Here is a 25,500-nt window from a genome sequence, read left to right on the forward strand (position 1 = left end):
AATTTCTCATTTGTGGATATTGGAGATACTGTTAAGATCTTCTCTGATTTTGCTCTGAGTATCATGGTTCTGGTGGTGACTATCTTTGCCTCATTCCTTTAGAACTTAATTTTGTAACTGTTTTTCCCTATATTCTTGCAGGATATCAAACTGGCTTAGGTCCATGAAGACTGTGCTGGTGTCGAGCTCCTTCTGACTTGCCTCCAGGTCTCAGGAGGAAAGGTACAGTTAACAGGGGTAAGTTAAAATCCACTGACAGAGCACCCTGAAGGAAATTAAGACTTTAATTAGTGCCGTCTCCTTTGCATGGCAGTCTCTGGTACGTTTCTTCCTTCCAAGTTCCTTGGTCCATGATAGCAGGCTATCAGTGACAGAGAAAGGGAAATCCAAAAAGTGGAATCACTTTGAAATTCTAGTTCAAAGTTAAATGAATAGAGCACTTACAGGGCAAATACTGATGCAGGCTTTGTGTGTCAGGAAAACACTTTGAAAGTGAAAAGTGCTCCCCCCCTCCCCCCCCATTGGTTTGTTCTCCTTTTAACTGATCTCTTTGAAAATCTACTTGGAATCACAGTTGAGCTACCATGATAAAATATGTTTTTGGTAGATAAAGTTGAAATAATATACACATCTAGCAATTGCTAGTGTTGCTGTAAATGGAAATAGTAAGTGCATGTTGTAACAAACACAGATTCCCATTTCTTGTTCCATCCTAAGGGCAAAGTACCCTTGGTGCAAAGCCCAGGGGACCTATATAGTCATTAACAGATGGAGGGGGACATTAATCTTCTACCCACAAATCTGCCCCAGCACATAAAGCAGGGAGCGTCTGTTGTGTGGAGTGCTAGAGGTTGTATTAAACATGATAGTGCAGTTTATAATCACAGTGCCAGCCACTCTTTCTATACATTGCTATGTTTTCTTGGTACTCTGTGTCTCTGGATTTCACTTTTTCTATCTATGTGCAATAGAGAGTGGCAGTGTTTCTGCTTTTTGAGATTCTGGCAGAATTTTCTCCAACACTTAAAATCTTTCTTCTCCTGTAAACACTTGAGTATGTTAGGATATACTTTAAGTGCTTTTTTGTGCATAGGGAGAAATATATCCTTTTTGTTTGTCATTCAGTCTTTCTCATTTGGCAGTCAACTAAGAGAGAGGCATGGTTAATGAGATATCTCAGCATCACGTTTTTATGGGAGCACAGTTAAGGTTAGGAGTATGTCCAGTCTCCAAACTGCCTAGTGAGCATTCTGTATTTGGAAACAAATGCCAGCTGGCAGTGGTTAAAGAGTGCATGCTTATTCTGCTCGTGGATAGCCAAAACATGCTCCCTGCTGTGTGCTTTTGGCAGCTTTGCACTGGCAATATGTCTCAAATGCCAGTTGCATGTCCTCCTTTCCTCCTCTTAAGTGTATCCCATAAGGCATGATTTAGCCTAAATAAAAATGTGCCTCACACATTGGTCTAACATTGTTAATGTATGGTAAGAAAGAGACCACTTTGATTTTTGAAAATCAAAGTCTTTCTGAAACACCTGTAGTACATTTCTACAGTGGAAATAAAAAAATTATTAATGTGTTTTCCTATACTTGGTGGCAAATTTGCCTTAAATTTCTGAAGGTCTGATGATTTTTGTGACAACCATTTTTAGGCACACTACTCTGAAAATTATGTGTAATTTATTCTCAATGAGACAGCTGGCTGGAATTCTGGACCTCAAGTTTAGTTCATATTCTAATTAGTTTTTATTTATATATAAAGCATATTAAGTTTATTTGGAGTTCTAACTGTATTTATCTGCTCATTGTATTACTTATATTGGTGGTGAAATTAACTGCATTTTGTGGTCTGAACATAGGAATGACATCTTACCTTTCTTTTTATTTGTTGAATTGTTTTAAGTCAGTGGGCATCTAAAGTGGTATATTTTAAAATAATATTTTATTGAAAAGACACCTTCTGTGTAGGCAGGCTGACATGTACAATCAAGTGTTGTAAATAATAGGATAGATTGGGTTGGAAGGGACCTTTAAAGGTCCTCTACTCCATGTGCTTAGTTGAATTATGTGAAGCAGTTCATGAATTGTGGTGCATTGGATACAAATTCTTAAGAATCTGAAGGTAAATAAGTTCAGTCTATGTTTCTTTATCAATTTTTTTCTTCAGTGACAGTATAACAAAATGTAAAAAAAGCACAGCTTGACAAAAAGGCAAAATACCAAAGATGTTCAATGCAATACTCACACAACTATTTAGAGTTAAGTCAACTGTATTTAGGGTAGAGTAAACAAGCTGTGCTTAGAACTTGGCTTTAGAAATATCTACATATTTAAGCTTTGTACTGCTTTTTCTTCAAGAGGATTGAAGCAGCCTGATACCACTGTCATGTAACTTTCTCCCTCTCTCTGACAAGAAGAACTCAATTCAGTTTTTTTCAACAACTAATCTAAAATAGTACAGGTTCCTTGTAGGTACTTTGTCCCATCCATCAACCAGCTATATCCTGAATATCCAAGGGACATGGGCATCTTTTTCTAGGTACTTGAATGCTTTCATTGTTGTCTGTGCTATAGTGGAGTTGGGAGTCAAATCTTGCTGTGATCTGTGTTGATGAAGCACCACTGCACGTTGGTTAACTGTATTCATGCTCTAAAAAAATCCTTGGGTATGACGTGCAAAAAAGGTATTTTAGAAAGTAGGTTGCAAAATCAAACCCTCAGAAGTTGTGAAATGTCAGATTTATGTTATTTTCTTCTGTGCCTGTAATTGATGCAGGAATATAGATCTTGCAGCTTTAATTTCACCACATCCTAATTGGATAACTCTTACGTTAAAAAAATGTGTGGCATGGTTGTGGTACTTTGTAAATAGCACAGTACCATTTATGTAGGAGGGAAAAGAGTATTCACAGAAGAATGATTATAGAATTTGGTGCTAAGTTATTATGTACGTGTAAAAGATAAACAGAATTGGTTCAAAAGAATTTAAATTCCATGTCAGCTAAATATATTTGCATTATATAAACTTAATGTGTAACATAACTGTTTTCACTGAAGTTTCTCCATTTATGCTGGTGTTGAATTCTGCCTCTAGTCAAAAAGAACTTTTAGAAAAAGTTCTGCCAACACAGTTTTTTTGTCTTGGAACAGATTTGAGGCTTGCCAGCAGTGTTATTTCTTCTGAGTTGCAGGAGCAGCTCTAGTTACATGCCAAAATATGGTGTTATTTTTAAACTGAAAAATAAATGAAACCTATGTAGAAATGGAAACTTTGTTGAATGCCAAATTCTGACCGCGTCACTCCCATTGGAACCACTAGGACCAATTTTTGCAGTCTGCACTGTCTTTATAGCATTAAGAGTTATTTCACAATGTGGGAAGTATTGGAAGAAATGAGTGTAAGAAAAGCAGGAAATCTGCCAAGGTCCATGTCTTTTTTAAAAAAGTTGTTACAACCTACTTGCTGAGATATGTTCTATGCAGATATCAAATTTAAGCAAGTTTCAGTTATGGCCAGCCACTCTCCATTTCAAAAGTGTTATTCTGGAGAGAAGAGGCAGATTGAAAATTTTCAGTACCTAAATATTTTAAAAATAATAATAATAATTTCATGATTTTGGCCTGTTTTCCTAATGTAGGAAATGATCTCCTCTGATCTTGGAGACTCTGTCAAGCTTCTTTGTTTCCCATTTTTCTTAATTTTTAAAGTGTTTGTCCGAAGCAGAATTTTAAGGTTAGTTTCAGTGAGATAGGGGTTAAAATGGGGGTTGGGAAAGGGAAATACAGTATTCAAAAAATGATTGGTTTGCTCCAGGACTATCTTCCTCACATACTAACCCTGGTAAAAAAGGCCCAGGTGTTTTGCCTCTAGCAGTGTGAAAGCACTCAAATCCGTTGAGAGGTTTGAGAAGAGGCTCTAGTGATTTTGGACAGTAGTTGACTTTCAGCTTGTGTGAAAGGGATAAACAGGTCTGTTATGTCACCATTCTATGGAATGAAAAGGAAGCAAAAAATTGTGTTATTAATCCAGAAGACTTCCCAAATGTGTTGCATCTGGAGTCTAAACTTGCTCTTGTGCTGAAGTCTTCAGAGCAGTTGCGGAGATAAGTACAATCAAGCTGACCTCTGCAAGTATGATGAATGTTAGAGGAGAAAGCCGTTGCCATTGTAGCATTTTGAAGGCATATTCAGCCAGGTAGTACAAATTAACCAGAATTCTACTAAGACCTGAAATGTTCACTGGTTTTGACAGCTGAGCAGTTGCTCTGGCTGTGTCACCAGGCAGCTGTAGTTCTGCTGTCAGTGGCTGAAAGATATTGTATTGCCTAGCACAGCTCTGTGCTGGTGACACTGATGTGTTTGTAGATCAGTGCAGCTGGGCAGTGTGCTGGCACTCAGGGTTTTTATTGCCGGTTCTCAAGGATGACTCGTGAAGAGCGTTAGTGGTGTACCTGCTTGGGAATTGCATAGAGGCTGGTGTGGTCATCTGCCCTTCCAAACCTGCTCTTTTTTTGGTACTGAACTTTTCATTCTGCAGAGCCAAAGCCCTTATCTGAGGAACTGAATTCACCTTGGGTGATGTATAGTCTTTCCAAGACTGGAAAATGGGCATGATGAATTTATGTTCTGAGCCCTGTGGCTCAGATGGCAGGTTTTCAACATCAGCCCCTTGCTTTGTACATTTACACTGCTTTTGCCATGGACTGGTAGTACTGCTTCTACTTGCAGTAGTGTAATATTTGTTACTTTTATCTCAATTCATAAGGTGGTTCTTCATTTTGTACCTAAAGGGAATTAATAATGGTCTTCTGTAGGCTTTCTGGCAGGGCATGATCAGCCCTAGGGAGCTTGGACTGTAGTAATCTCATTGACAGAAGATGTAACTTGCCATAAATTGGATTTCTTCTTTCTGAACCTTGAAATGACCTATGAGTTTTAGAAATAAATGAAGATTCAGAGTGTCGAAAGGCAGTTAGAGACTAAGCTCCAACTGACTGAATTTGGCGCATAACTCATATTTTTGTCTTTACAAAGCTTAATTTTTACTTGGTGTATGTGGTGTTGGAGGAGGCAGAAAAAGAGTTACTTTCTACTACTTGGTTCTGTAATTATAAATACACTGACTTTGGTATGAGAAACATCAGACAATAAGTCTTGGTGATGGTTAAGTTAATTCACTCTTAGGAGTTCAATAATTCATCTAAGAAGTGTCAGCAGCTGGGTCTTGTTAATGGTAAGCCTTTCATTTCTGTTAAATCAATTGTGAATAATAGGATCCTTCAGAGAAAAATGATGAAGTAAGCATTGATTTCCAAATTGGGTGCCTGATATTGAAGCATTAATAAAATCTAGAGCAAGCAGGCAACTAGGACCTCATACACTCTGATCACCTAAGTAGTAATCAGAGAAAATCAATATTTTTTTTGTATGGTGCTAGATCTGTTAACATTTCGTTTGTCGTCATTCATCATTGTGTCTATAATTTCATTTTTATAATTGCTTGACTTTTGGGGGGCTTAATAGTATGCTTTGAATCAAACATTTACTGTCATGCTTTTGTGAAACAGATGTGGCATTGCCATATTGTCTGCTCTTTGCTAGCTGTCTTACTATTTTTGGATTTTAATAGCAGTGGGCAAAGTAAACTCTTAAGTAATTTCAAATGAGGTTACATTTTCTTGGAGGAGTTCCATGTTGACTTCCTGGAGTCCTCTGTTATTATCTTTCTCTAAGCTATGAGGAGCTGTGTTGCTTCTGTGTAGTCAAGTTCAGCCTCACAGAGGTGTTAGGAACATCTCCAGTAAGATGGTAAAGAAGATCATCAGCTGTAGAGAACGTCTTGGGAACAGTCAGATTTCTGGCATGGTTTCCTCTGGAACATCCTCCTTGGGATCTTGTTCATCAGCTACAACTTCTGGCTCTGCATGGTTTGTGCCAGCCTGTCTTGTGTTGTTGAAGAGGGCTGTGTCTGTCTGGATGTGTCAGAGGTGACCAATGCTGACATGGCTGCATTCTGGCCTTTGATGGCTTTTGTACAGACAACCAAATTTTGGTGTCAGGAGCATCAGTGAGTGGTCTGAGAGAGAGTAGTTGGTGGTAATACATCCCACCAAGCCATTTATGGATGGGATACCTGCATACCTTGTACTTCTGGCCTCAGGGTTGGCTGGGTTTCCTAATGCAGTGTGGAGGTTACAGACTTGTGAGTGTGGTGTTTGTTTATTTAATTGTATTTTAAGGCTGTGTTCAGTGGATATTTAGAGCTGCTAAGTGCTGGCTTTTTCTATCCAGTATTGTTCTTACCAGTGATCCCATTTTCTTTAAAGCTGTATTGAATTGGTATGGAAACCCACATACAATCAAATCTGCTTGCTGTTGGAGTCAATGGGAGTTGAGGCTAAAACTGGACCAGGATTTGGCCCATAAAGCATAGCAAGAAAATTTAACAGTTATAATAAAACTCTTAAGGCAAATAAAATGTTCTAGCAGGTGTTCATAAATGTGCTTTATGCTCATAGACTCTGTTAAATGTTAATACTAAGGTCCTGCAGAAGCTGCACGTAAGGACTGAGTGAAGGAAGCAAATGTCTGTTAAATGTGCTGTGCAATATTGTAGCAAAGGTGGGTGGCAGTGCAATGCCATGCTACCTATTAGACTGAAATATGAAAGCTATTAGAGTTTCTGCTGAATTTTCATTTTGTGAGGGAGTAGTTTTCAAGAGAGAACATACCGTATAAAAAAAGCCATGTGTTGTGCAGAACTAGAAGCATCTTTGTCAGGGTATGCACTTTTCTTGGATGTATACAGAGCTTATTAAGGACAACTGCTCACATACTGTATTAGCAATAAATTTAAAATAAGACAATACTTGTGAGGAAAATAATGGCTGAGAAGCAGTTTTATTTTTTGGATATTTCATTTTCATTGAATTGTTTTGGGTTTTTTCATGCCTTAGATGAACCCACAGGCAGAAGACCTAACGAGACTTAAAATACATTTTGAGAATAATGGGTCTTGGCAGGATTTTATATTTAGATCTCTGTTGTAGGTTAACTCTTAATATTTTTTTTATTTATTCTGTCACTTCAGCATCAAAGCACAATGAGGTCCATTTTAGATTTCCAGGAGCTTTCTGGCCTTCCTCCTTTTTGTCTTCTAGTAGAAGCATCTGTTGACTTTTTCAGCAGATTTTGCATCGTGCCTTGCAATCTGGTAGCTTGGACTGTCTTGGTTTCTTCTAGCAGTTAATTTCATTAAGATTCAGGTCAAACCCATAGGACACAAAAAAAAATAAATCTGAATGTACTGGAGTCAGTTTCTAAAATGACACCACAAATGAGGCAGTCATTGTTAGAATGTGTTTTGTTGGTGTTTGAGTAATTGTCTCAGTTATCTTCTCATCAATGCTCAGTCATTGTGTTGCAGGATAAAAGCAACCACATATTACAAAGATACTCTCTTCACCATTAGCAGCAAGATGGCTGAGTGAAGGGAGGTCCTTCACATTTAGATACACCAAGTAGCAAGCATCCAGGCATCTCAGCAGTTCTTGTAGTGCTTGTCACTGTTGCAGTGTCCACACAATGTCAGGCTCTTCCGTTGTGTTTGTTCCTGGTGGTGGCAGTGCTAACTTTTTTGTTGTTGTTGTTAGTTAATATGTGCCAGGTTATTTTGAGCTGATCTCTTCTCTGTGGTGGCCGGTGACTGGACCTGTGGGAATATCCTGAAGTTGTATCGGGGGAGGTTTAGGTTGGATATTAGAAAAAGGCTGTTCACTGAGTGGAGGGTGGGCACTGGAACAGCTCCCCAGGTCACAACACCAGCCTGACAGAGTTCCAGAAGAGTTTGGACAGTGCTCTCAAGCACAGGGTGTGACCCTTGGGGTGTCCTGTGCAGAGTCAGGAGTCGGACTCAGTGATCCTTGTGGGTCCCTTCCCACTGAGAATATTCTGTGAAAAGCTTGCTTTGTTCTACCTTGTTATAAAAAGGATTGAAGCATGCAGTTACATGAGGGAATTCTCACCATTTGCTTTCCTAACAAAATCACAGGGACCGCTTAGTTTTCTCCTCTGTAGTAAGGCTGCACTAGTGTGCTTATGGACTTCAAAAGCAAGGCTGGTCATCATCAGCCAGCAGATTGGGAGCTCCTACATAGAGTATATATTTTCTTTTGGTCCTTCTAGGACGAGGAAGTCTAGTAGAGAAGCAGGGTGAGGAAAGACTGGAAACTGTTTTTAATCAAGTGGAAAATGTGTCAGTACTTCTCTTGTGAGTGGTGGCAATTCCAGGATAGTGATATTCATGCAGAACTTTTAATCCCTGCAGTACATTACAAATGCATTGTCTGAGAATTAAATGTTAATTGAGGCCATTATTTGATGAGTGGACTATTTATATAGTAAAGTTATTTGAAGTAATGGGCCATGAATGCATTTTGTTTATTAACTTTCCCTGTGCTCATTCTTCAATATCTTTTCTCAGAGCAGGCATTTTAAAATGGAAGACTCTCCAGTGACAAAGATCTGCAACATACAAAGTGTTTTACTTATAAATAGTGTGTTTTGTTGATTTTGAGAACAAAACAGCATAGAGTGAAAGCCTTTGAAAGATTGAGCTTTCAGGTAAATTTCTAACCATGGAAAAAATGAAAATGGAGAAGAAAAGGATATTTTTTTGTCTTTCAAAACTTGCATGATTCAAGTACTTTAATGGTCTTCTCTATTTTGAAGATGAGAAACTAGGGAAAGGAAAATGATTTACGTTGTCTGGGATTATGAAGGAAGTCTGGCAGACAAGGAAATTAAATTGAGATCCCCTAAATGTCAGGCCAGCTCCATAAATGCTAAAAAGTCCTTCCTTTCTTGTCTAAAATGTCTTTCAGAAATGTATAGTGAAGTTTAGTTTTTGTAGGATTTCCACAGGACAACTGCTTTGTGGCCTCCAGGGTGTGAATACACACACAAAAAAATCACTCTTTGAAGTTGAGAGTATTTTATCTATTATTAAATCTGAAAAAAAGTGCAAAGCCAACATACTTTTAATAATATTTTGTATTTCCTTCTGTAATTGTTTAATGGAATTAATAGGAGTATTTTAGCTATAAAGTTGGACAGCTGCAGCAGGATGTGATTTAACCAGGATACTGACTCTTCTTTCAAGACACTCTGGCAAACTTTACAATATGCAACATTATGAAAGTCCACTTATCTGTCATGTAGCTCTCTCATACACTTCCTTCATTTACAATTATTTGTCCTTTTTTTTTTTCTTCTTTAAAAGCCAAGTTGAAATTGCTCCTCAGTTCTTGGCTATGATAAAATTCTGTGCAAGGCAAAAGCCTTTAAGAAGTTTCCTTCTTGTGAGAGATGCTGGGACTTGTGCGTGACAAAGGCAGCAATGTGTAGCTGTTCTACATTTATTCACCACATCTTCAATACTGCTAAACCACTGCTTTTAAAGTTCAGTCTTTTGCTTGTTGGATCCAATATCTGGTTTAGATAGTTTTTGTCCCAGTAAGGAAAATATGGAATCACAGAATGGTTTGGGTTAGAAGGGACCTGGAAGATAATTTTGTCCCACCTCCCCTGCCATGGGCAGAGATGCCTTCCACTAGATCCCACTGCTCAAAGCCCTGTCCAACCTGGCCTTGAACACTGCCAGGATGGGGCATCCATAGCCTCTCTGGGCAACCTGTTCCAGTGCCTCACCACCCTCGCAGTAAAGAATTTCTTCCTCTCATCTAAATCTGCCTTCTTTCAGTTTAAAATCATCTCCCTTTGTCCTGTCACATGTCCCTGTAAAAAGTTCCTCTCCATCCCTCTTGTAGGCCACCTTTATGTACTGGAAGATGCTCTAAGGTCTCTGTGGAGCCTTGTCTTCTCCAGGTTGAACAACCTCAGCTGTCTCATCCTGTTATTTCAGGAGAGGTGCTCCAGCCTTCTTATCCTACTCCTACTGGGGCCCTGGAGCCACCCACAGTACTCCAGGTGGGGTCAGAGTGGAAGGGGAGAATCAACTACCTGCCAATCTGCTAACTCTCATTTTCTGGTAGAAACTGTTTGGATTTACTTTCTGGTCTTCAATGTGCTTGCAAACTTCTGTAACAGTTCATCATTTTTTGATGCATTGCATTTAGTCTCTGGACTTCAGCGTATTGTCAAATAAACACAGCAGAAGGAGCTGGCTGTTCATGAATGGGGAAGTACTGTATTTATATAATAACTGTATGCTGATGATACAGACAGAGTTTAATGCATTTTCAATGCCATTGGGTTGACGTGATGATCTGCAGTGCTCCCTGCAGCAGGGACATGGTATTGGGTGTGTTGCTTTGTGCCATGCTGGCGGCAGCAGCTGGGAGAGCCAGCATCCCAGCCAGCTCCTGGGGACGTCCCATGTGGTGTGTGCCAGTGGGACTCTGCCAAGCCTTAAATTCTGTCTCAATAGCTGGGACAGGTTTGTGAATTCCAGTCAATTACAGAATTGAGTACTGTCTCTCTACTTATAAGGTGTTGCTTTCTGCCCCTTGGTAATTGTGTGGTGTCCGGAGCTGTGTATCTGGGAAGGCTTGCAGGGCTTTTGCAGGCCACCAGGTTCAATCTGGAGACAGCTGGCTATAGCAAGCAAAGAACTGTGATAAATGATAGCTTGAAAAAAATGCACATGTGAGGTCTTGAATGAAGTCAAGATTGAAGTAATTTATTCTCAATGATTTGAACAAAAGGGAAGCTCATGCCGTTTTAAAAGAATACTTTATAAACTTACCTTCTAAAGATAAAAGCTATCAAGCATAAAACCATGATGTTACACCAGATACCAATTACTGCGGTTTCTTAATACGCTTGTGTTTTTTTTGTCCCACATTTATTAAATATTTAGATCTTCAACTGTAGATATTTTAATCAAAATCAGAATTTTCTCACAAAATGGGTGATTACATCATTTGCGCATTTATATTGGGAGACATTTTAACGATATAAGCATTTTTTCATTTAGACAGCAACCATAATAAATTGAAATAAAATTCAGCCTTGATTGATGTTCTATGTGTCATGTACAGGGCAAGTCCCATCTATAAAATGTGGTTTGCCAAGGCAGCAATATTAGTAGCATTTGAATGTTTTTCTTATTAAGGAGAAAAATGGTCAGCAACATCAATACCGTCTGCTCCAAAGACCATGGTAAATGGAAACTGCCTGCAGCACATTTGAATTCCTCACTGTATTTGGGATGAAGGTATGATGCAGGCAGTGAGATTTTTTTTTTTTCCTTGAAAATTAGGATAGACTATTACAGTTCTTAGGATGAAAGAGAGAGGCTGATTACAACATAATGGAGTGTACCATATTCATCTCTTTGAAATATGCCCTCACTCGGCCTTTTCCATTTTACAATCGATTCTCTCATTCCCTTAATGAACCTGTGCGTTCATGAGTCTTCCTTGGAAGTATGCACATGAAGTATTACAGCAGCAGAGAGTAATTGTCTGACAAGCAACTGCAAGTAAAGTGTCTCTCTTGTAGTCTTGTTCAATAGCATTATGGACCATTAATGCATTGGATCAGGTTCCATATTGTTTTGTTAAAAATTATGCAGCCATATTTTTCTTAGCTGTTTGTAGTGTTTCTGGAATGGTAGCTTCAGAAAACTGGTTCAGCATCCTCTGGCTCTATTTGTTTGCAGAGCAGTACATATGTGTAAGAGATGAGTTATCAGCAAAGGTACTCCTGCAAAGTCAGCTCGCTGGTACCAGGTACTGAAATTGGATAAATTTTAATATTATGTTAAAGAAAGAGATGAAGGGCTTTTAGAGAAGAACAAAAATGGGTAAAGTTATGTAGAGAATTACTGGAGGCACCATCAAGATGTAATTTCTAAAAGATCAAATACCAGTATGTGACTTTTCAATTTTTGCCTTCTTTTGACTATCAGTGTGATTACATGTAGTAAGAAAATACTGTGAATTATATTGTGTGTTTTGTTTGTGTGTCTTTACTTGTATTTTTGGGTGTACTTTTAGTATAAACATAGATTGTTTATATAACTAACTTATAACTAATTTGCATTGAACATAATCATGACTAACATGGAAACAGTTCATAGGTTGTTGAAGCATATATTTGTGTATATATAGTTTTATTATCAACTCATAGCTGCTAACTGGCTATTGACCTTTCCAAGTTGCTATAAAATATGAAGCCACCCACTCACTGTGTGATACTCAAAAATACCAAATGCCCTTGGTGTTACCCCGGATGAGATGGTGAGCATAGAGCCTGCTCTGATCACCCCTGGGAAATCAGGAGACCAGGGAATGTGGACAGACTGCTGCATACCCCAGTCTTGCTCTGTGCCCAGAGAAAATTTGTAAACCCCTGAAAGCCTTTGTAATGACAATTTCATTGAAATTCTAAGCATTTGATGTATTGCCACCAGCACTGATCTGATAAAAGTGACGATGAAATAAAGATTGAGCTCAGAGAGAAGCAACGGTTCTTCTGTCTGTTATGTCAAAAAAGATAATTCATCATGTTAGGAAGTAGCATTTCCTTTTGATTAGACCAAAGCCATTGTCCTAAGGTGTGAAAATGGCCTTCTTCAACAGACTGTTCTGGTTGTGAACTGTTGCTCTGCTCCAGAGACAAAACATAAATAAAACAAACCTTAACTTTATAATACATAAAACAGAGGAAACCCTTAAGTTTTGGATCACACTAGGCTATTAAACGTTTGTGTATTACATATGCAAAAGTGTTTTTCCTTCCAAAGTAACAAAAACCCTCCTTTTCAAATCATCTTTCACTTTTAGTAAAACTGATGTTCCTGAGCAGTATGACCCAAATTTTTTTGCAAGCACTTCAGTGGCTGCTTTTTCACTTGTCTCTTTCCCTTAAACCTGATATATAGGACTATGGACCTAGGTAGTTTTTAGGTACTTTGAATTAGTGTAGCTGACTCCCTGCAGGTGTAATCAGCTTTGTCCTTTTTTAATGGAGAACTTGGAAAACTGTATCCTTTTGTTGTTTCTTTCATTAAAGGATCCTGCAGTAAGGTGTCAGGATGTTTCACTGTGATGGGAAGTTCATCTCTGGTATTAGGTTTTAGCTGAAAATTGGAGGTGGTGGGAATGTTTTGTTTTTTAACTGTAAGAAATAAAACTTATACTGACAAGGTGCCATTTTTGTTATCTGGGAAATTGTGGTTTGGGTGGTTGAAAATTTGATCAATATGTTTCACCTAGTTTATTGCTAGTTCTTTATTCTGCAGTTGGTATTGCTTGCACGTGAGTGAGACTTCTACCAAGCCAAGAGCTTGGTCTTACAGAAAGTGGTTTTACCTGGGGAGTCCCAAGAAGTGCATAGCAGAACCTGTGCTAAGACATCGACCATTGCCTGCTTCACAGGGCCTAAACTCTGCTTGTGGTATTTTTGTAATGTTTCAGCATCTTCATTATCTCATCATTCATGTAGTAAATGTGCCCTTCTGTTTTCAGCATCTTGATGTATGAATTGACTGAAGCCCCATTCAGAAAGCATATGTTCAGTGGGGGAACTTAATGTGTGTGGTTGGTGGTGAGATCCAAGCCCCAGCTCAAGTCAGTGGGACTGAATGTGCATTTAGTTGAGTCTTTCCATGAGTAAGAATGGGTTCACGATGAAATACCTTTGAGTAAGGAAGAATGAAATTATCTGCTCAATACCATATTGTACACTCTTCTGAGAACTTGGGAATGAGTTTTTAACTTCTGTTACTGCTGAAGGAAGGGGAACTGTTTGCTTGTCTCAATCTGATCAGAACTATATTACAGTATGTGCTCAGAAAACAGTCTGTGAAGAATCAGTATCTCTGTCCTGAACAATTTCAAACGCGTGATACAACAGCTTCCTGGGAGGGCAGCTGGAAAACCCGATCCACATCCTTGTGAGCAATTTTTTATTAAGAAGACTTAGGGAGACTTTTGGTTAAGGTCCATCTTTCAGAAGATTCACATGTGCTTAGATAATTCACATTTTGTATTTAGCAGATAGCAGGAAAAAAGGAACCATTATTTTTCTGCAGAAATTCCAACAATGATGTTCAAGAATCAAATGCACAAAGACTTCCTTATTTTCTCCAGAGAATTAAAAATACAGTTCTTTTAGTCTCCAAGTACTTTTAAGCTGGGATTAAATTAAAAGGCTATATTTGTTCTGCTATTTGTGTTCTGATTTTTATTAGCCCATAAGGGTCATGCATTTTAAGATTTTTACTTTGCAGTCGCAGGACTGATAATATTTAAGGATATGAGTGTTAAGTTGTAGCAGCACAAAAAAAACTGCGGACCAAGACTGGCAGAGAGATGGCATTTCACTAGATGAAGTCTGAAAGACCAATCTATGTTTACAAATTGCAAGGAAGAAAGGAAGCTACATATTTGCAGCCAATGTGACTTTTACATCCAGTTTTTACTATATTGATCCATTCTAGAAATGAAATAATGTACCATTCTTTTTCCAAAATATTCAATTCAGAATCGCTTCTCTTAAGTGTTTTACGATTGCACTGTCTGCATTTTAAGTTACTGGATAGCTTTGCTTCTCAGTTTCAGTAATGTTTGTGGTTTGCTACCTACACTTGTGATGCTTTAAAGCTCTTGCTGATAATAAGTATTAGAAAGGTGAAATGTATTACCTCCCTGGATGTATTCAGATGCTGGGCTTATAGCTGTGCTTATAGCTTAAAGCTATTTTAGATTTAGAAGGCTGTAAGATAGAAATGAAGGTATGATACTGTGCTTTTAGAAGAAAAAGATTCCTATAGAAGTATTTCTGAATCATTGATTCTAATGATTTTAGACAGAAACGCAGTAGCTAAAATAACCAAGGACAAACTGTTTGTGAAAACATGGAAGAAATTCCCTCCTCAAAAAGAGACAAAGAAAAGCAGTGAGAGTGGAGTCTAAATGTAGCACTTGCTGCTATAAAATTGCGTCTGACCCAATGGAGCAATATGTGACTGTAGGCTGACTTAGTGTACCAAAGAACCTGCTGAAATCCTGGGAATGGAAGTGCTTTCTTTACACATCTTAGGTGCATTTGTGAGCTGGCATTTAAATGGATAGCTGTTTGTGGGATGCATGTGAGCACTCAGAAGCATTGCTGTTTGAGGTTAGAAGAGTGCCTATTGGCACAAATGCCTGTTGGGACAAATGGCTTTTCAACAAAAGGAGTGAACTTCATTTGTGTGTAGTATTTTGAGCTGTCTTGTTGCCCCACTTTTGGATTGCCCAACTAAAGACTGAGAAGAAAGAAAATGTATCAGTTGGTGGTGGAAGCAGCATCCAGACAGGTTTAGTGAAATATTGTAAGGATTTGATGTTTTGTATCAAAGCATAACTTCTCCTTTCCTTGGTTGTATTGCTGTCTATTGAAAGGGCTGGATCACAGGATGTCTGTGGCCCTTTTCTCAGTTCAGAGGAGGATTCTCCTGGGAAAAATGGCAAAGAAAGGTGCATAACATGATAGAATATAATAGATTGTTATGAGCCCTTCTACCACTAGGTATAATGAAGTAGGTGCAGGCACAGCTGAAGCTAATCCAGACTAGTTTTGTGTCAGAAGACATTAAAGGGCAATTTTTTTTTTCCTCTAGACATTGAAAAAGTTTTTACCCAAAAGTGCTCTCTCCTGTAAGAAACATTGCAGAATATGGAATGGAGAAGCATGAGGCACGCTTTGTGGAACTCCTCCTTCTGCAGGAGTTGTGGCACAGTGCAATTCAAAAGTTTTGCTGTCTTCTAGGGTGTGTGCCATGCTCAGAGCCACGTGGACACTTGGAACTCGGACATCATAGAAGATTAATGGGAAGATGTAGAAATATGAAGAGTAGGGTGAATGTTACTAATGCTACTTCTATGTAGCAATTCAAAAGATGAATAAAGGGATGGTATAATTTGTGGGTGATAGAAAATGAATTGAAGGAAGGCTGAGGAACACTAGGGGAATATCTAGCAAATCACAGGGAACAGGAACTGTGGTGGTCGATGAAATTTTGCAGCTAACAAATCCAAGTAAAAACTTCTGAATGCATAATTTGACCTAATTGCATGTTGCTGAATATTAAATTTACTACATTTGCTGCAATAGAAAAGCTGGCTTTTGTCTGTCTCTCTTGGAAAAAAAACAAACAAATAAAAAGGTGAAATTAACAAAAAATTTATAAAACAATGACAGTATTTTCTAGTCAGTAATTATTGCTTTTTTATAACATATTGCTTTATAATAAGGATTATTTGTTTTGTTGTGAATCACTTTTAAGAAAACAGAATGAAAATAGAGAAGAACTGCAGGATGGGCAGAAGTGCTTTGTGGCATTGGCAGGAATTTCTTGTGTCAAGGTACTGAAAGAAATAAAACCAGCATAGTTCAGTCAGAGGATGAGCAGCCAGTGGAGGGGTGTGTATAAATAAATCACGCACTTTAACTTACAGCAAGAACAAAGAACTACACTGAAAGGCAGTAAATGGAGATAACTGATTTAAACAGAGTGGGCGTTTTTTATACAATGCATAATTAACTTTGGGAAGTTGTGGTAAACTAGATATGTTGGTCTAAATGCATAAATTCAAAAAGGAAAACTGACATTTACATGACTAATTAGAATAATACAGTAACAGAAGTTAGGGTGAATATCCCACCACAGTGATTTAAAACAGTTATATGGAAAAAAAATCTCAAGTGTATTATGGGCAAGTGATTCTGTCCTTGTGCCTTATAGTATGCCCTCCTTTTCTGTGGTGCTGTAGGCACTGTTAGGACCAAAGGTTACACTGATAGACCACAGCTCTCCTGTGTCTGATTTTCTATTTTGACTGTTTTCAGTTGTTTTTTTCCTTTCTTTTTTAGAATTCTTATTTTTTATGTGACTGCGGGGCAGAGAAAGCATGTAACTCTTCTGTGAATACCTAAGTCTCAAGCTTCTAGTAATTCAAAAGGGAAGAAATGGCAAAAGAAAAAAGGATTATTTTTTGAAGTGCTTATTCACAGAAGAAGACTTATTTCTGAATAACGAAAGCCTCTCAAATATCTAGTGATACATTATTTATGTAATTGAGAGTGTATTCATGGAAGTGCCCTCAAGAAAAACAGATTTTGAGTCATACCAAATAGTATGTTCCATCAAGGACTCACTACACAGTTGTCAAAAGTGTGTTCCAGGATGGAGTGTGTACTTTTATGTATTAACTGACTGTGGATTATTTTTTTCCTTCACATGAAAACTGACAGTGGTTTGGATGAGCCTTAAATCCTGGATTGTGGTGTAGCTGCTATGTTCTTCTGAAATAAAATAAATACATGGAACTTATTCAAGTCCACTAGCTGTTATGAATATATATATGCTTCTCCCAGGACAATGAGCACAAGCAGCTACTGCCCATTCATAAATATCTTATTCTTCCTATATGTAATGGGACTCCAAAGACATTCCTGTTCTCGTGGCCAGGGCTGCATTTGCAGAGAAACTGCATATATTGTGTAGTGTATAGTTATAGTTTATGACATTTGCTTTTGTTAGGATTTCTTCTGGGTAATCAGCATTTCAGCCACAACTCGCTTTTTTTGGAAAATGCAATCCTAGTACAGAATCATGTGATTTTTCAGTGGAGTCACAAACACATGATTTTACTAAAACTGGTTTGGAAATTTGTGCAGGATGGAAGTGGAGGTGTATGGCCTCCCTGAGCATAATGTTGCCCATGATTCCTTTGTAGATTTTTATCACTGTAGTGTGGTTGTAGCTTTTTTAGTGTTGGAGGATCTCACATTTATACAAGGTAAAACTATTGCTGCACAGCCAGCCCTACTTAAACTCATGTACTATTTTCATCCTCAAAATTAGTAGAAATTAGATGATACTGAATTCCTCTGCTTATTCAGTGCAAGGACTGGGTTTTCAGCTCATGTATGAAGTCAAAATCGGACTCCAGTTACAAGTTTCTCTTTCCTTTGCATATGCTTATGAATAAATAGAAAGTATACCTTACTGCAGAGAGGGTTTGCCTGAACTGAGACCCTGGGGCTGGTCAGCTCTAGCAGCTTCATGATTTTCCATCCTGCAGATACACTATCTGTCTTTAACTTCAAAATGCCAGGGTTTTTTCCCTTCAGAATGTGACCATAGGTGGAGCCCTGTGAAAACTGAAGGATGCTATTGCAAGAGGTGATGCTGTAAATTCTCCTGTGTGCATGTGTAACTTCTTTTAGCTTAACGGGAAGCTATGTGCTCACACTGAGGATGAAATAAAGTCCTTTGTTAATATCAAAGAGCCAATCAAGAAAGATTTTTTTATATAGAAAGCCTCCTGCTGCTTCCCAAAAATTTCCTTTTGTAAAGCACAATGATAAATAATCTTACTTCTTCGATCATTGTATTTGCAAGGGATACTGTTTCGTACCGCTGCATTCAGTGAGACTCCTGAAATTCAGCTGTGTTTGATTAGATGTGCCAGTAACTCTGGGAAAGATGATGTGCTGGGCTGGTTCTTTACAGGCTCAAGCACTGGATGCTTTAGCTGGCTAGTTCTCCAGCATATGTTATTTTGACCCCCCTTTCCAGCTGCCAAACTGGAAGAATGGCAAGGGCTGGGCTTCAGAGGTATTGCAAATACAGCAGGGCATGGAGGGGTGCTTGACACATCTTGCTGATAAGTCCTGCAAGGTGATCTTCAGATCATATTTTTCTGATCAGACAGAAATTAATTTTAAATAACTGGTTTTTATTGGCATGTAAATTTTTTAAAGAAAGGCAAATTGCTGAGAATTTCCCCTTCAACAGTTAAAATTTTTCTCAAAGATAATATTATTGAGGATATGGAGGAGAGCACTTTTCCCCTCTTTTCTGAGGAAGTTGTACTAAAAGACTACTACTTAGACTGTTTGGTGAAGGTATCGGGTATCTTATGCCAGAAGCAGGAATTGCCTGATAACCTGGAAAGAGATGAAATTGCAACCCTGTTCTAGAGCATTTACACAGGAAACTAATTTTAAGCTCATGCTTTCCTCATTGGTTTTAACAGAACTAATCAAGGACTTAGGTGCAATTGTCTAAGTACTCTAGTGGTTCTGGCCATGTTAAAGTGATTTTTTGTGATAGAGTACTCCAAGATTAAAAAGCTTCCTTAATAAAACTTCTCTGACTAGAGCACAATGGAAGCATGAAGAAAGGGAGGAAAGTGCCCAACTGAAGACAAAGTGATAGTTGTGGGAGGTTTTTGTTTGTTTGTGTTTTGGGAGCTCATGAATATATTTGTTGCATATTACTTTACTGACATTATGTTTGAAGATGTGCTTCCACTCACTGGAAACTTTGTGTTGTATAAAGTAAACACTGAATTTTCTTTCTTTCTTGTTATTAACAACTCACCGTACTAAAAAATGGAAGACCTTACCAAAAGTAATTTGATTTTGGCCACAAAACCATTTGGTTATTTCAGGCACATTTTCAGTTGGCTTTAGTTTCTTGTCCAGATACCTGAAGTCATCAATGTAAGATGAAGTTTTGTAGGCCTTTGTAGTGCTGTGGGAGTGAAGTACACGTCTGGAAATGAGGGTCCAAAATTATTTTCAGTCACAAAGAATACCCCCCATGTTTCCTGAGAATGTCAATATTAATGTTTGTCATTGAAAAATGCTTGGTTTTTCTTTTGTTGGTGTTGCTAATATTAAAACTACGCTTCTATTCCACTGACTGTTATCTTTGAATTATCATAATCTCACTACAGTTATCTGTAGTATTTCTTGGTAACTATTAATGGAAACATTTTTTTTTTTTTATGTCTAGTAGGGTTTTAAAGTTAAATTTTAAGCTCTTTTTGGGGATAGTTTGTGTTTCTCCAAATGGGAAGAATTTATGTAATGATTTATGTGATTGGGGGAGTTACCTCATGCATTTTTTAAATAAGCAGTAACACAATTGATTAAATATTGGTTGTGTTGGCTTGGCCATGCCAAAATTACTTGAAGCTTGCATGTCAAATATGTAAATATTCTTTAGGTGGAAAATAAGGATCAATACAAGGAACTGAAAGGCTGCTAAGATTGGAAGGAGCAAGAAAACTCAACTGAACAAGCTCTTCTAGCATTCTAGTGCTATATTTGAAAGCACAGATATTTAATTTTATGTGTTTCTCTTAAGTAGCTTAAGACATCAGAATCCCTGGCTATTGATAGTTCCAGCCTTCAGGTTTTAAGACAAATCTGAAAAAAAAAATAAATTTCTTCTTCATGTGTTAAGGGAGGAACAGAGAGAGTAATTACCTGCATGCCTTACTTCTAAACAAAATATCTATAACATGTTGTATAATGTAATATGTAATATAGTATTATTATGTATATTATTATTATTATGTAAACAATGTACCTTATTTTCCCTAGATTTGCAAGGGAAATTGCTGGGCTGATTATCTCATTTATGTTAAAGGTATTTTTTTCTACTCTTGATGCCTTGACAGTGTAAAGGTCTTAAGGATCCCTTTCTTCTACTGCAGTGATGTAAAGCAGCCTTATTAATACAAGTAAAGATTTGGCTTAAGGTTTTAGGTTGTAATCTCCTTTGTGTTAAAAGTATTTGCATCATTTTTCATGCTTTGTCTCTATTAAAGAACAGTTTAACAGTGGGAAGGAGGCACATCATTCATTTTCTCTGAGGCTAATATTGCTGTTTCCCTGCAAAAATGTAATTTGTGTCACTGCATATTGTGCTATTAAATAATATTTAATTCTGTGACCTTGGTTCACCATGCCTTCCTGATTGTCCATTAACTCTCATCTTGTAGCAGAGGCAATCTGTGCTGCATAGATACTGGGAAAAAATGCCTGAAAGAACTGAAATAGGTATCAAAAATATGATACCTTGTATGTTTGGCTCCTTATGTACTCTTCCTTTTAATAATGCTAATTAATGCCAAGAAACCTAGAACACCAAAGTCAAGAACTGAAGCTGGGACTGGGAAGGAAAGAAAAGGAAGCCTTTTTGACAGGCACACACTGGGAAAATGCAAAGTTGAAAGTACTGTGTCAGGTTGCATCACCTTACCATGCAGTTGCTCCAATTCAGTAATTGGGTGCAAATATGAACACTTTGGGTCTGTTTCATGTCCTGTCACAGCAAGCCAGCTTCCATCTTTGGTTGTTGTATAACACTTAGGTAACTAAAAGTGGTAGTAATTTTAGAAAAATTGAGTTATCTGAACAAGACATCAGCTTACTATATTTCTCCTTCCACCTATGAAAATTGGGAGAGATGGTTCAGACACCATTTTCAATGAGCTGCAAGGAAAATTTAAAATGGAATATAGTTAAAAGAATAAGGAAGTCCCCATATGCTTTCTTGCTGAAGATAACTCTTTCCATTGCATGGGTCTTTTTATTCTCATCTCTAGATGGCTTTTTTTCGGTTTGTTTGGGTTGTTGTTGTATTTGGTTTTTGGTTTTTTTTTCCTCGGGTAGTGGATATGCCTGCACTCACTAATGAAAGTCATTAATGATGGCTTTACAAACTTGTCTCTAGTCCAAGTGGTTCCACCCTTGGTGATCTCCCGTCTCATGGGCTTTTTTTGGCATTACATGGAGTGCAATGGTTAAGTTTTTTCTTCTGTACCTGTTAACACTTCTAATTCCTTTTCACAACTGCCAGTTTTCCAGCTTTGTGAAGATCTTACTGTAGGCAAATGTGGCACGTTTGGGGCTCACTCTAAGATTTAAAACAAATTTTATGTCAACATACTGCTGTTCACACATATAGAGCACTATTTTAGGCCTACAGTGTTGTTAGGGATGAATCCACCTAAGAACAAAAAGGTGCAGAATGTTTGGAGGGACAGGTTTAGAGCTGAACTGAGCAGTGTCATTCGCTGAAAATGGTTTTAGCTGTTTATCTCAAGCCAGCATTTGGTCCTTATTACTAGGTTTCTGCATGCTTTATACCTTTTACAGCATGCTATTAGTTGCTTTCTAAGTGAGATCATTAGTAACTTGTCACAGCTCACTCTTAAGAGACATGTCAAATGCCAGCTCTGCTTGTTTAGTGTATTTGGCTTGCTTGGCAGGTTCTTAACCACAGGGTGCAGGATTTTATTCAGACAAATTACTGAGCTTTTACATTGCTCAAGTTGCCTTTAGGAAAGGGTTTTACTGAAGAGATTTGACTTTCCTACCAACTGTTTGACAAATGTATAGCTGGTTCCATATTTCAGTGCTTATTCTGAAGTGAATGATGACTATTTTGGAGCATGTTATTTCCTTACTGTAGGATCATTGATGATTTTGAATTTTTCTTTTTCCATGCTAAATAATACTGTACTGAAGAGCAAAGTTATTAGTTGCACATATAGGCTGTCTATTTTTGCTGCAGTTTATTCCCTTTAATGTGTGGGAAAGCCAGTTAAACTTCCCAGGGAAGTTGGATGCTGTGGGAACTCTCCTGATGCTCTCTTTTTTGTTGACACTGGGAACTCTTCTGTGCATTTCCAGGAGTTTTTCACCTGAATCTGTACAACTGATTAATTAACAATTCATTGATAAGTAACGGGTGCAAATGTTTATCCTGAAGGGACCTCAGGGAAGTGAGATAATCTATTGCCAGGACGTGGATGCTGGCTATGGTTCCCTCCAAGCTGGCCATTCCCAGTGGTGGGAGGGGGATGCCTACTGCCACTGCTCATGGTGGTGCCACAATTGAAACACATCCAGCTTTCCTGGCTGGAAACAAGTGAAGGAGAGTTAAATCTTAGTGCAGAGGTTTTTAGAGTTGTTGGGCTTTTGTCTCTGAAGGGGGAATTGGAGTGAGCCTGCATGAAAGTGGTGCCTGCTAGCACATGGTGTGTAACTTGCTGCAGATGTTACAGAGGTGTCCCTGTCCAGGGGACAGCTTTAGCTTGGAAAAGGCTGTGCATTAATGCAATCTGCCTTGAATCCATAGTCAGCCCAGTGTGTTAATTATAGCTGGCATTTTCACAGTGGGCTTTGGGTTTATCTACTGTACGGTTTTCCACAGCACTGCTAAAATCCTGGTGGATGCAGAGCTTCTCTGCATGTCACTGTATGTTCTGATTTGAACTGCCACTGACAGGTACAGAGCATAATAACCCGCGTTTGATGCAATGAGCAAGCATGCCTTTTGGGCTAGATTTCTATTTCCTCCCTATCCCTATTGTTAGCAGAATTTGCATATTTAATTCTTTTCACTTAGTGAAAAATATATCCCTTTAGGTTTGACAGCTTCCCAAAGAATATTTTAGATTTCCCACTCTGATTGTGGGCCATATGTTAGAACTAATTATATAAATGAGACATCATAGAATTGTGACATGCTTAAATGTTCAGTGCTTTAAAGACTTATGCAAGTGCATGCTAGCTTGGGTAAGTGCTGGAAGAAGAAAAGAGAAGCTGCAGGTTTTGAACAGATGTTAGCAGCTTGGTAGAGCTATCCATTGTCTTTATCTCTCTGTAAGAGGTTGCTGACACTTTGAAGGGTTTGGCAGACTACTCTGAGCTGCCATAGTGCAGGAAAGAAAGAATTTCCTTTCTGTACCTATGAATGTGCCAGAGATTCATTATATATTAAGTAATACAAAATGTGGGATGCAGATAGCCTCATTTTGCTGTTGGAAATAAGCATTAAATGTGTGGCTGTAGCTGAATGTTTCTGCCCATTTTTCTTTTTTTTTTGGTGTGCTATGGATGTTGCTCTGAGGCAGAGCGGCTCACAGGCCTGCCTTTTATTATGAATTCATGTTACTATGGATTATATTACTGGGAATTAACTGAAAGAAAAAAGGTAAAGGAAAAAAAGAGAGTTGGAAGGTCAGAGCTGTACACTGGAAGCTTAAGCACCAAGGAAAGAATTTAATGAGATACTTGTTATTAATGTTAACTGGACAGGTATTATCTCTAAAGTCAATTATACCTTGAATAAGCTGTCAGTAAAAAAAAAAAGCTTAGTTTATACTAATGCTGTCATATTTTTTTATTTTGCTCCAAGTCTCAGTGATGCATAAAACAGTAAAGATAGTGTCACAAAAAGTATAGTGTACAAAAGTTTTGTCTTCATAGTTAAAAATGAAATATGTATGCAGGTTATGCATGCCGAGCTGGAAAGCCAGAATTATGTCTGTAAGCTATTTCTGTATATTTAGCTTTAATGCTGATGCATATTTAATTGCTTGGCCTGTTTTCCCCACAGCAAGATGTGGCTGTCTTCCACGGAAGTCAGCGCCTGCAGCCTGCAGCAGCCCAGTTTGATGTTTGTGCTTGTGCCTGTGAAGTGCAGCGTCCGCATCTGCGAGCAGCAGGTTGATGTAGTCCGGGAGAAAACCAAAAACTCTGCTCTGCTCTTCCAGGGTGTTTCTGTGGAGGGCTTCCCTGTGGGACTTTAAATGGAGACATTTACAATTTTAATAGATGTGTCTGTAGTTTCTGTGCTGGAATCATACACTCTATTTTCCTCTTGTGTGTAGAGATCTTCTTCAGCACGATCTAAATTGTTTTATGTTGCTTGTCTGTTTACGTACAGAAAGGTTTTTCTAATTTAATGTATTAAAAAGTTGATGTTTAAATTATGATATTACTTTTGGCTTTCACTTTTAAGACCTCACCTGCACTACTTTCTGTATTACTTGTCAGAGCATGTTTGGAAAATGGAATCACAAGAAGCAATTAGTAATAATTGTGTTGAAAGATTACTCTGCATAGTTAAATCTCAGATGCTTTGTCTGTGAAAGATGAGTATCATTTAACTTCATGTGAAAAAGCACCCATGGTTTGTAAGTGAACTTGGAGTAGCTCCTTCATAGGAAACCTTTTTTTGGTTTTACAACCAAATTATTAATTCTATGTAACAGCTCAGATGGTTAGTACAAGTAAGACAGGAGGGAGCAATAGGAAGAAAGCTCTGGACTCTGGATTCTTGTATCAGCAGAAAGGTATGTGTGAGCAGAAGAGGAATCCTCATGATACCAGATGTTTATTAGCTTGTATTCTCCAGTCAACTAAAGGAACTTTTTAATGCTGGAGATACAGAGTAACTTTTTATCTTCTTTTTCTGTTGGACTTGTGTCCTATTGCGCTGTTTGTGCAATACTGAAAGTTCTTACTCTTTTATCAAAGAATAGCAGATTGTTTTATTTTAAATGAAGAAATCCCTTCAGATTATACATTTTCTGCTCAGCTGCAGATTAACAGCTTTATCTAGTCAAAATTGTGGGATATATTGCCAGTAGATAATCTGTTCCCTCTGTGTCTCAGTCATGCTTATTACCTTCATCTTATTATATAGTTTGAGCCTGTAAAATGATTTCTTAACTGCATTTAAAGATAGCTTGTGTAGACAGCAAAATTACTGCTCCCGCCCTCAGGATCAATTTGTAATGTGCTTTTATATAAATATTACGTGCTACACTTTAATATTGTTCATAGTCCAGAAGATAATTGCCATGATGAGTCTTACTTAATCATGGTAAAAGCA

At 38.0% G+C, this 25,500-nt stretch overlaps 1 protein-coding gene across 5 annotated transcripts in view; it reads left to right on the forward strand.

The window, feature by feature from the left end:
• RARB (retinoic acid receptor beta) overlaps positions 1-25,500 on the forward strand; it is a 320,192-nt gene that overhangs the window by 8,483 nt on the left and 286,209 nt on the right. For 4 of the 5 annotated variants that reach the window (XM_064414722.1, XM_064414759.1, XM_064414765.1 and 1 more), the window contains exon 2: positions 142-237. The gene's annotated coding sequence lies outside the window, so the exon portion shown is untranslated. Of the gene's footprint in view, positions 1-141; positions 238-25,500 lie in introns of those variants that run through there. The other variant, XM_064414738.1, reaches the window with a different exon arrangement.

This window comes from Passer domesticus, chromosome 1 (genome assembly GCF_036417665.1).
Source record: "Passer domesticus isolate bPasDom1 chromosome 1, bPasDom1.hap1, whole genome shotgun sequence".
Taxonomy (NCBI): Eukaryota; Metazoa; Chordata; class Aves; order Passeriformes; family Passeridae; genus Passer; species Passer domesticus.